Source organism: Notothenia rossii (genome assembly GCF_949606895.1).
Source record: "Notothenia rossii genome assembly, chromosome: 4".
Taxonomy (NCBI): domain Eukaryota; kingdom Metazoa; phylum Chordata; class Actinopteri; order Perciformes; family Nototheniidae; genus Notothenia; species Notothenia rossii.
Window position 1 is genome coordinate 73,250,450 of NC_136902.1, and position 12,556 is coordinate 73,263,005.

General features: G+C 39.9%; 1 long non-coding RNA gene across 1 annotated transcript in view; it reads left to right on the forward strand.

The window, feature by feature from the left end:
* The first annotated feature begins 3,182 nt into the window (after positions 1-3,182).
* LOC307037966 overlaps positions 3,183-12,556 on the forward strand; it is a 74,667-nt gene continuing 65,293 nt past the window's right edge. The window contains exon 1 of the long non-coding RNA XR_013807841.1: positions 3,183-3,319. This is a non-coding gene — a long non-coding RNA (uncharacterized lncRNA). The remainder of the gene's footprint in view (positions 3,320-12,556) is intronic.

Here is a 12,556-nt window from a genome sequence, read left to right on the forward strand (position 1 = left end):
ATCCAAACTGTTATAAGTGCCACAGCAGCATTAGTTCTCCTCTACTGTCCATGTGATGAATGTGCTAAATCCCATACGGCCCATGTTACGAGAAAAATGAATATTGCACTTTCCATGGTTCGTAATGTTTAAATTCCACATTGTCATCTCTGGCAGGACCTGTATCTCTGCCAGATGTACCAGAGGGGCCGCACTGACAGGAATGGAGGAGACAACCCCACAAATGGGTCACATTGATTTGCCTTGGGTAAAGAGAAAGAATTGACTCAATTTAGCAAAAGTCAAGGCAGAATCTCAGAGCTCAGCGGGCCTTCACAGGTCCGCCAGCTCTGTTTAGTGTGCATAGCGCAGTGTCTCGGGGCGCAGGGTTGACACGCTTGTGTTTGACTGATTATAAACCAGCGGTCACTGGGTATTCTCACTGCTCTCTTTACTGCTCGCGACAGACACATGGGTTGGTGGATGGGCTCATTCAGCGGAGTAATTGCTCATCCTGGATCAAAACCCTGTCTGAATGGGCGCCTCGGTTAGAGGAAATGTTTAAAAAAGACAGAGGTGCATCTTTATACCTATTCATTTTGAGGATATTGTTTTTTGTTGTGTTTTTATAGCCCAAATAAAGCATGTCACTGTAAGCCACGCCACCCATTATATTCACCTTTAACAATTTGGCTCAACCTTATTGCTCTTCTCAGTGATGTTTCAACTGTTTTCAATGAAGAGCTAATGAACTGATTCTCCACTACCTGGTAGAATAAATCTTAAAACCTTAGAAACATTCAATTCACCTGCAAAGCTTATCTCTTCTACACCTGTTTAAAGTGATGACAAAATAATAAGAAAAACAATCCTGGAAAAACGTTTTTCTCCCCTGTTTCACAGGTTTTCTTTAAATATTATGAAACTTTAAAAAAAAAAGCAAAACCATTTTTTCATTTGTTCTTGCCTTAGGAACAGCACAGAAAACTATTTGAATTGTCAGACTTCTGACTAAATAAGACTTTTCTCATTTTCCTCTGACAACATGTATCTAAGAAGCTGTAACAAGAATTTATTTTTAAAATGTTCCTTGAAAAAGAAAAAATAATTAACATAATTGTTGTGTCTAATCCATGAATGAGCTTAATCTTATTAGCATTTGGCGAGAGTTGATCAAAGCTGTAGCTCTACCTCCACTTCAAGTTATGATTTAATTTCCTAATTAAAACATTGAGCAAAAATGATCACATCTTTCTGTATTTAAAAACACAGCAGGGAAACTTGAGATCCAACAGTCTTGTGCATTTCTGTTTCTCTTCTGTGCTGAACTACAGAGCCAAAAGATTGTTTCACTGCCTGCTAACAGTCTACCCCTGTAGGTTTGAATCCACACGCAGTATAGCCACAGGGCAGGGACTCTGGGGAAGGAGCGGGTTTCATTACTCATTGTGCTCCTTAGGTCTGCGTCCCATAGGCCAGAGGGAGGTAATGAAATGGCTGTGGCTGACATCAGTACAGAGGAGCACAAGATAGTACCACAGTTACTCCAGCATTCCTACTGAAACATCTGTTATGGTCATTCGGACTGGGCCCAAGTCCGAACTCAAGGCTTCCGAGTGGCTCTGGGCTTCATTCAGAGAAATCTGGAGGAGATTTCCCAGATCGGAATGTCGGGCTTGGAATCATGAGTTGTTTTTGTTCTGATTGGTAGTCTGTGCTAGTGCTGCTCTTCTAATGTGTTACAGTGAGTAAGTATGCAAGGATGGATCTGTGATCATGAAGGCTGTTTGAAAAGCTCAGTGCTCGCTCTGTGAACTGGAGCGTTTGCAACCACAGCAAAACCACATGAGACCAGAAGGAGTGACGCAAGACGCACAACGGAGCAAAGCTTGGGAAACTGTGTCACTGAAAGTGCAGCAGTGCATCCTACATCCTCTTCAAGTCTGTATGTGCATTTTAATAAAACATTTGGATATTTGTCTTCAAAAGTATCTGCAATTCACAGAGTTTATGTGGTGGGAATAATCCCTGCATTTCAACAGGTCATGTGTTCTCCTTTTTCTTTTTCTGTCAATAGTAGGCCGACATTATACTTGATATTATCTGGCACACTATGAAGACATTATAATTGGGCTTTCAACGTTCACGCATAAACGCAAATCAATCACAACATTTTGAACCCTAAGTGGCTCCCATAATACTAGCACTGATTTTTTAATCGTATGGCAGTGAAAAGGCAAAGAAAGCAAAGGAAACTGCAAAGATTTTTCTTAAGCAGCTTGTCATTCATTTCTTTTTTTTTAAATAGTGTTTTATCTCCACCTTAAATACAAATAATGCTGGTATTATACGCTTATGATTAATCATTCATAATTAATCATTCATAATTAATCATAGGTTATTATTGTGATTACATGTTTTAGTCGATCGACAGCATTAGTTATAATGCATGTCTCTAAGTCGGTGAAGCGATGGTTATTTGTTGCCACAATGCTTGACTTCAGCGATCTCTGTTTGTGTGTGGGCGATTATGTTTTTCACATATCTCAAGAAACATCCATCCTATATTCTTCCCACATATGAGATGTATAGGGGAACCAAAGGATTTTTCTTGATATATATTTGAACATGGGATATGATCCATATTAATAAACATTGATCAAAGACCACACTCTGTAGCAGCAGGGCAGAACTTCTGGGCCTTGCAGACTGAGCATAGACTGTTTGGAAGAAGTTAACTAGTAACTAAGACGTCACTCACTGATGTGTTGACTACGATTTTTAATCCTCGGTTGTGGCATTTTGACCGTCAACATTTTGGTTTTTATTGACACTTGTGGGTTCAGCAAAGTAGAAAACAACTGCTGAAAAATAACATTTTGGGTAAACAAGAAGATAGATTAGGCTAATATTGTTATGAACTGAAAACACACTGTGTGTGATGTTGGCAGACGTTTAACCAAAAAAGTGGTTTGTTGGCTAAGTAAAAGTTTATTATTAAGTCATGATATTTTCGGTCTGTTGTTTGTTTTTGTCTGTTTAAATGAATTGTATTGTCTTTAAATGAACTAGCTGTGTGTAAAGTGATATGACGCACCTGCCCAGTAGGTGGCACCATGCAGATTGTGCTCCTTAGGTCTGCGTCCATCCACCTAACCAAAGAAGAAGAAGCACACAAAGTCACGTGTTTTGTCTGCAATAAAGTTTATTGACAAAGTTTACTTTCGCTGCTGGAATTACTAACCTTAAATAGATCTATTTTCTGAACACCTCTCACCTATCTTGAATCAACGGGATTGAGTGTGGAGCTTACTGGAAGAGGGCCAACTACTTGAAATGTGTAAGCTTTGCCATATTTTAGTTGATCAAAATATACCTCCATTTGTGCTCTGTTTATGTCAATGCAAACGACTAATATGACTTTTTGGAAATTAATTCATAGGCCAAGTTTATTTTACCAGTGTTTTCTGACAACGTGTTTTTCTGTAAACACAGAGCTTGGTATGTAATGCAGCCATGTCATGGTGGTGTATTTCTCAGTATGCTCACTGCTCTTGTTTTTTCTATCGCCGCTTCTCGAGAACGTACTGTATGGCAGGGATTACCAACTACATTTGTCCAAGGGCCAAAATGTATCCAATCGACACTATCGCGGGCCAGCGATTTTTATATAGTCCACAATGCTAGTGGAGCACGCTCAGGTACTGCGGACCGCATAAAGCTTAGCAGACTCTTCACGCTAACGAAGGATCACTTCTAGGCAGGGTTGGGAGGGTTACTTTGTAAATGTAATCAGTTTCTGAATACTGAATACATGCTCTGAAAGTAATCAGAATACAGTTAGTTACGTATTCAGATTACTTTTAGAATACTTTTGGAATACTTTCTTTTTCCATAACAGATGGGTATGTTTTGGTGAACAGGAGATACTTATTTTACTGTTTTAATGGCTTATCAAGAACTTAAACACAACATCTTGGTGTCATTCTGGACAGCTCCCTCTCATCTGCACCCCACATAAAAAACATCACCCGGACTGCATTCTTTGTACTGTCTTAAAACATTTCCTTGGAATATGTTATGAATTGTAAGGTGTCCTTGGGTGCTTTGAAAGGCGCCCATAAATAGAATGAATTATCATTATTATTATCTGAAATGATGTAATAACTTTTAAAACTTGCATTCAGCAGCAGCAGGCCATTCACTTTGATTTGATCCCGTTATGAAATGTCATCATTTCGACAATAAATAAATGCTACATAAACGTTATCTTGCACATTTTATCTAACCATCTCCGTTTCTAACTTTTCAATATATTTTAGAGATCTCTCTCTCATCTGCGTGCGGGGCCTCACAAACACACTGCATCTCTCTCGCTCACACACAGACATGCTGCAGCGCTGTGCAGTGTGCACACAGTTCTGCCGGTAATGAATTACATTTTGTGAGGAAACTTTTCCCCCAATAACTCCAATAAGTATTCCAAAATGTATTCACTTTAGGTTTACTAAAGTAACTGTAATCAGATTACTCGTTTTTCAAATGTAACGCCAGCTGAATACAGTTAGCCTACTTGATTTTTGTATTCTGATTACGTAACTCCGTGACGTATATTCCATTACAACCCAACCCTGCTTCTAGGCTACTGTCCCGCAGCTCCTGCCTCTCTGTTGGACTCTGTCGCAGCGGGGCTGCTGCTGTGGAGCGCACAAAGAAGACTGTTCACAACGAAGGATCACTTCTTCTTCAAGGCAGGGAAGATTTCGCAGTAGGCAGTCTACTGTCCCGCAGCTGCTGCCTCTCTGTTGGACTCTGGTACTGCACCTTACTCACGAGACGTTGTAAAAAAAAAATGGGCGGGGGGCGAACGCAGTAACCACTCCGCCAAAGCGGCCGCATCCTCCTGAGGAGCCAGCCTTTGAATTCCGCGGGGTCCTCCCGGAATGCAAAATGAGACGGTCTACGGAGCATTTTCTGGTACGTCACCGGCAGTTATCCCTACCTTTTGCCGCCCCCGTCGCCTAGCAACCAGCTGCAGTCACAAGTGCCGGTGTTACAGTATAAGTTGAGTCATGACAACTGGCGACATTCTATTATTTTCGTCATAGGAATCCGGGGCGTGTACATTGAGGACCCATTGTTGACTTACCAGGAAAGAAACATCGTTTGTCGTTTACGTTCATCTTTTGCTATATCTGCCTTCCTAAGATCACTTTGCTGCACATTCAGTACTCGTATGTGAGGTTGTGGGTGAGAGTCCGATATCGTGACGCTTACAGGGAGGTATCGAACATTACAAAGTAGGTGACTGTGTGGATGCCTGTTCAAAACATTGCAAACTTCAATAAATCATTTAAATTATATATTTGTGTCCGACTTTCATTTGTTCATCGTTCTTAATGTGATGTATAGTAGCTTTGATAGCTGTCCATACCTTCAGACAGCCTAAAAGTAAAACACAAGTTGTTTATTCACAGCCCGAACGCTCATCGAGATGACTGGATCAGTCATGAAACTTGTGATCAGCTCCGATTAAATTGTGATATCAATTCTGTAGCTAACCTCCAGGGAGCACGTTTATTTTATGAAATACCTGTATCCCTCTCATCACAACAAGACTCTACACTGTGCAGGAAAAACAATTACATACATGAAAATAACCTTGATGCATGGGAATTAAACACACAAACTATCTTCCGTGGCTATACTGATATGTCACAGTAACGGTAAACCACAGAAAAGTAAGTCCAGCGGGGCACAAGTTGAATACATATAATACGGTAGTTCTATTATGCCTTTAAGCCTATACGTTTAACGTTTATTTCATAAAATAAACGTGCTCCCTGGAGGTTAGCTACAGAATTGATATCACAATTTAATCGGAGCTGATCACAAGTTGTCATGACTGATCCAGTCATCTCGATGAGCGTTCGGGCTGTGAATAAACAACTTGTGTTTTACTTTTAGGCTGTCTGAAGGTATGGACAGCTATCAAAGCTACTATACATCACATTAAGAACGATGAACAAATGAAAGTCGGACACAAATATATAATTTAAATGATTTATTGAAGTTTGCAATGTTTTGAACAGGCATCCACACAGTCACCTACTTTGTAATGTTCGATACCTCCCTGTAAGCGTCACGATATCGGACTCTCACCCACAACCTCACATACGAGTACTGAATGTGCAGCAAAGTGATCTTAGGAAGGCAGATATAGCAAAAGATGAACGTAAACGACAAACGATGTTTCTTTCCTGGTAAGTCGACAATGGGTCCTCAATGTACACGCCCCGGATTCCTATGACGAAAATAATAGAATGTCGCCAGTTGTCATGACTCAACTTATACTGTAACACCGGTAATAATTTCTGACATTAGGCAAAATATTTTCAAACGGTTCAATATGGAATCAGAGATAGTGCTTCTTTTGGTGATGTTCAATATGTTGAAATCAATTTCCCAAGGTCTCAACAGGCGCACCATCTATTTCAGATTAATGGAAGACCATGTCCAGGTAATGATACTGTATCTATTATCATATGATAATATATATTATATCAAATATATATGTACTGTATTTTTAGCTAACATTAATGTTAATATTAGCCTATAATACATGTTTAAAATGTTATTTCTCAGGTTGAGTATAGCTTGTGTATGTATATATATATATATATATAAACATGTCGATAGAGATATTTTTATACACAAACACAGAATATATGTATGTACTGTATTTTTAGATAACAGTAATATTATTGGCATATCATACTGATACAAATTTAATTTCAGTATAGCTTGAGTGTATATATATATATATAAGTATATATACATATATATTTATGTATAATAAACATATATATATATATATATATATATATATATATATATATAAACATGTTAATAGATATATGTATACACATAAACATAGCAAAAAAATGCTCTTCACTTATTTAACCCTTTTTTTCAACCTTTCCCTCTACCAGCCAAGGCCCCTGTATTGCAGGGTCAACCTAAGCGTCCCTGTCCTGGACAGGTTTTTTAATGACCAGGACACACGCCCTGATTTCAGGCTGAGCAGGGAGTCCCTGAAGGTGCTGCTGGAACTACTGGGTCAGGACAGGAGACATGGATGGGGGGCCACAATTGAGACCCTGGTGTTCCTGTTCTGGCTGGCAAGTGGGGCATCATGCAGGGTGGTCTCCAGAGTTTTTGGGATGCCTAGATCCACGGTACATCGGATTGTCCACAGAGTGACTGAGGAGGTGGTGGCCATTCGCCACCAGGTCATCCGACAATCATGTCATGTTATCATGCCATCACGTCATGGACAATCCGATGTACTGTGGAGAGAAGCATCCCAAACAGCTCTGAAGACCTCCCCAAATGAAGCCCTACCCACCGTCAGAGGACACCAGGGTCTTAATTGTGGCAGCCAGGTCCAGCAGCACCACCTGGGACTCCCTGCTCAGCCTGAATGTGTATATAGCTTAAATGTTGTTTTATTTGTATGTTGTTTCATTTGTATGTTGTTCCATCAAATAAATGATAAGTTTCATATTGCTCATTACATTTATTTATTTATCTACACATTTTTCTAGGAGAGAAAAAAGCCTGTTAAGGTTCTCCCTGCTCTCCTCCCTCTGCTGCTTCATGTCCTCTCTGATGAGTTCCATTAGCCCATCCTTTCTTTTCTTTTTAGGCCGGGATGGCCCTGCCTCAACCTGATCCTCGTCCTCTTCCTCCTCTTGTTCCCCCACTGCTGAACTGGGCCGCGGCGTGTCCTCTGGAATAGAGGATATTAGGACAGGCGGGCAGATGGAGGGCCTCTGTCCTAATATCTCATCCATTTGGACAAACCACGGCCAAGTTGCAGCAGTGGGTTTCCCACCGACTCCCTCTCCTGACCCTGGGTATTTGCAATCCTAAAGCCAGAGTAAAATAATCATGGCATTACAAAAAAAAACACCAGCAGATAAACAAATGTCAGCAAATGTGTTTATTAACTTGTAAAACTCTCATACTTTATATCTTTTTTTAAGATTGTCCCACTTCTTCTTAGCTTGCAGGGGAGTTACACTTCCCTGAAGTTCCATATCTTCCAAAACCGTCCTAATCACAGAGAGAATAGTACAACATATAGTATTATGAATGAAACAATAACAATGTCACAACTAAGGATACACACTTAGGAATAAATCTTCTCTTTTTTTTTTAATGGTGGCATGGAGACATCCCAAGTGCTTGAATTGGAATAAAAAAAGGTGCCAGTACTCTAAATCAGCAACTGTTTCAAGTACATTTTATGTATACAGCCCAAAAACAAGAATTTGGATCAAAGGTCTTTACAATCTGTACAATCAATCAATCAAACAATGTTTATTTATATAGCCCAATATCACAAATGTTACATTTGTCTCAGTGGACTTCACAGTTTGTACAGAATATCAGTATGACAATACGACACCCTCTGTCCTTAGACCCTCACATCGTACAAGGAAAAACTTCCAGAGAAAACCCACAGTTTAAAGGGAAAAATGGGAGAAACCTCAGGGAGAGCAATAAAAGGCTCTGGCTCCCATTGTACTTTTAGAGACTCTAGGAACAACCAACAACCCTGCATTCTTGGAACGCAATGCCCTAGTAGGACAGTAGGGTATAATGAGTTCTTTAAGGTAAGATAGCGCCTGCCCATTAAGGGCTTTGTAGGCGAGAAGAAGAATTTTAAATTCTATCCTGTGTTCTATAGGGAGCCAGTGTAAGGCAGCCAGAACAGGAGTAATGTGGTCCCTTTTCCTAGCTCTGGTTAGTACACAAGCTGCAGCATTTTGAATCAACTGAAGCGACTTGAATGACTTCTTGGTACACCCTGATAATAAGGAGTTAGAATAATCCAGCCTTGAAGTAACAAATGCATGGACTAGTTTCTCTGCATCGTTTTGAGGCAAGATATGCCTGATTTTTGCAATGTTACGTAGATGGAAGTAGGCGGTCCTTGAAATTGATTTTATGTGGGTGTTAAAGGATAAATCCTGATCAAATATAACACCAAGATTCCTTACAGTCTCACTGGAGGCCAAATTAATGCCATCCATAGTTAGTATATCTTTAGATAATTTGTTTCGTAGATTCTTCGGGCCAAGTACAATAACTTCAGTTTTGGTCGTGTTTAACATCAAAAAATGTTAAGGTCAGCCACGTTTTTAAGTCCTTGAGGCAGTCTTGAATTTTATTTAGATGATTAATTTAATCAGGCTTGATTGATAAATATAGTTGAGTATCATCCGCATAACAATGAAAGTTTACAGAATGATTCCTTATAATATTGCCTAACGGAAGCATATATAGTGTGAACAAAATAGGTCCGAGCACTGAGCCCTGTGGCACTCCATGGCTAACTTTGGTTTGCATGGAAGATTCATCGTTGACACGTACAAACTGAGAGCGTTCAGATAGATAGGACCTAAACCAGCCTAAAGCAGTTCCCTGTATGCCAACTAAGTGCTCTAGTCTTTGTAATAGGATATCATGGTCGATAGTATCAAATGCAGCACTAAGATCGAGCAAGACAAGAATAGAGACAAGTCCCTTGTCTGAGGCTATTAGAATGTCATTTGTGACTTTAACCAGAGATGTCTCTGTGCTATGTTGTGTTCTAAAGCCAGACTGAAAATCTTCAAATAAATCATAGTTTTTTAAGTAATCACACAGCTGTTTTGCGACTGCTTTCTCAAGAAATTTTTGAGAGGAACAGAAGATTAGAAATAGGTCTTTAGTTGGCTAAAACCTCTGGATCGAGGTTGTGCTTTTTAAGAAGCGGTTTTATCACTGCTACTTTAATGATTGTGGAACATAGCCTGATAATAAAGACATATTCATAATATTTAATAAAGAAGTGCTAATTAATGGAAAAACTTCTTTTAACAGCTTGGTTGGAATCGGGTCTAAGATACACGTTGATGGTTTAGAGAAAATCATTGAATTTAATTGTTCAAGGTTTATGGCTGAAAAGCATTCTAGTTTACTATCTAGTGTAATATTAGAACTTACGTTTCCGGGAGCTGTTGATAATACTATACTGGTCAAAGGCAAGAGGTCATTGATTTTGTTTCTAAGAGTAACAATTTTATTGTTAAAAAAGCACATAAAATCATTACTACTGAGTGCTATGGGAATAGAAGGCTCAGTCGAGCTGTGGCTCTCTGTCAGCCTGGCTACAGTGCTGAAAAGAAATCTTGCATTATTCTTATTCTCATCTATTAATGAAGAGTAGTAGGCTGCTCTCGCTTTACGCAGTGCTTTCTTATATTCATTGAGAGTAATATGCCAAATTAAACGAGATTCTTCAAGTTTAGTGGAACGCCATATCCTTTCAAGTTGTCTCGACTTTTGCTTTATTTTGCGGGTTTCGGCATTATGCCATGGAGCTAATCTATGTCGTTTTATTTTCTTCTTTTTCAAAGGAGCAACAGAGTCTAATTTTATTCGCAGCGCATCTGTAGCACTATCAACAACATGATCAATTTGGGGTGGTGTACATTTTGTATAAGTTTCCTCCCTTACATGCAGACATGCTATCGAGTTAAGTATTGGTGGAATCTCTTCCTTAAATTTGGCTATAGCACTAACAGATAGGTTTCTGCTGCAGGAGCTTTTGGCTAATGCTTTGTAGTCTAGTAACAGTACTTCAAAAGTTACTAAGAAATGGTCGGATAAAGCAGGATTATGCGGTTCGACTAATAGTTGCTCAATTTCAATACCATAAGTCAGAACAAGGTCGAGAGTGTGATTATAGCAGTGGGTTGGTTTATTTACACTCTGACAGAAACCAACAGAATCTAATATAGAGTTAAATGCAACAGTAAGGCTATTTTTATCATCGTCAACATGAATATTGAAGTCACCTACGATAATTACTTTATCTGTTTTAAATACCAAAGTTGATAAAAACTCAGAGAATTCTGATAAGAATTCTGAATAAGGACCTGGTAACAAATAAGATTGGCTGCAAAGTTTTCCAGATCGGATGCGTAAGACTAAAAACGAGGCTTTCAAAGGAGGTATAATTTAATTTTGTTTAGTATTGATAAGTAAACTTGAGTCAAAGATTGCTGCAACTCCACCTCCTCGGCCCGTGCCTCGGGCAATATGAGTATAGATATGGCTGGGTGGAGTGGCCTCATTTATGCTGACATATTCTTCATGTCTCAACCAAGTTTCAGTGAGACAGCATATATCAATATTATAATCTGATATTAAATCATTTACCAATATTGCTTTAGATGCTAGAGATCTTATGTTTAAGAGACCACATTTAATCTTCCTGTTTTGTTGCACTGTAATAGTTGTTACATTTACTTTTATTAGGTTATTATGTATGACACCTCTATTAGGTTTTACCTTAAATTGTCCTTGGGCAAACACACACACCGTTAATATTGGGTATTTTATTGGGTTCGGGATTCCTATGGATGACTGCCTAGGAGAGAGCGCAGAGAAGCGTGTAAAACTGCGACTCTGCCTCCTGGTCTCAACTCCAGTTTGTCATGGATTAAGTCCACAAAGCCCTGAAATGTTTGCCGAAATGAGATTTGCACCTTCCAAAGTAGGATGAATGCCGTCTCTTTTAATCAGACCAGGTTTTTCCCAGAAGGCTGTCCAATTATTTACGAAGCCCACATTGTTTGCTGGGCACCACCAAGACAACCAGCGCTGAAATGATGATATGCGGCTATACATGTCATCATTGATCAGATTGGGGAGGGGACCAGAGAAGATTACGGTGTCCGACATTGTTTTGGCATAACTACACACCGACGCCACATTAAGTTTGGTGCATTCTGATTAGCGTAAACGAACATCATTACCACCGACGTGAATAACAATCCTACTGTATTTACGTTTATTTTTAGCCAGCAGTCTAAGATAAGCCTCAACGTCGCCCGCTCTGGCCCCCGGAATGCATGTGACTGTGGAGGCTTCGGTCTCTAAATTCACGTGTCTCATAATAGAGCTACCAATAACCAGAGTTGGCTTCTCAGCGGGTGTCTCGCTGAGTGGGGAATATCTGTTAGATACGTGAACGGGTTGGTGGGGACCTGCGGGTTTCGCGTTATGCCCCTTCTGAACAGTCACCCAATCTCCCTGCTGCTCGGGAGTTGCCGAGGGACGGCTAAGAGGAGCTACCTTTTGCCGGTCCGCACCGGCTAACATGGGCTTTACTGTAGCTGAGTTATTTTCTAAGATGCGGAGCCGGGCTTCTATGGCTATGATTCCCGCCTCCAACCTAACAACTATACTACATTTAACACATGTATTGGTACCAGTAAAGGAGGTAGGGAAGTAACCAAACATGAGACAGTTAGAGCAGGAAATAGCACCCGAGGGTGGGGAAAGAGCCATGGCTAGCTATCAAGCTAAAGTAGCTACCGTTAGCAAACCCGAAAAGAGTGTAGGCAACTGTGGAGTTACAGTCACTAAGAGAAGGAGAGTTGTGAGTGCTTAAGCTGTAGTAACGTGTGATTACAACGTCAGGCAGTTGCCGTGATCAAGAGTTTTAAAACGATCGATT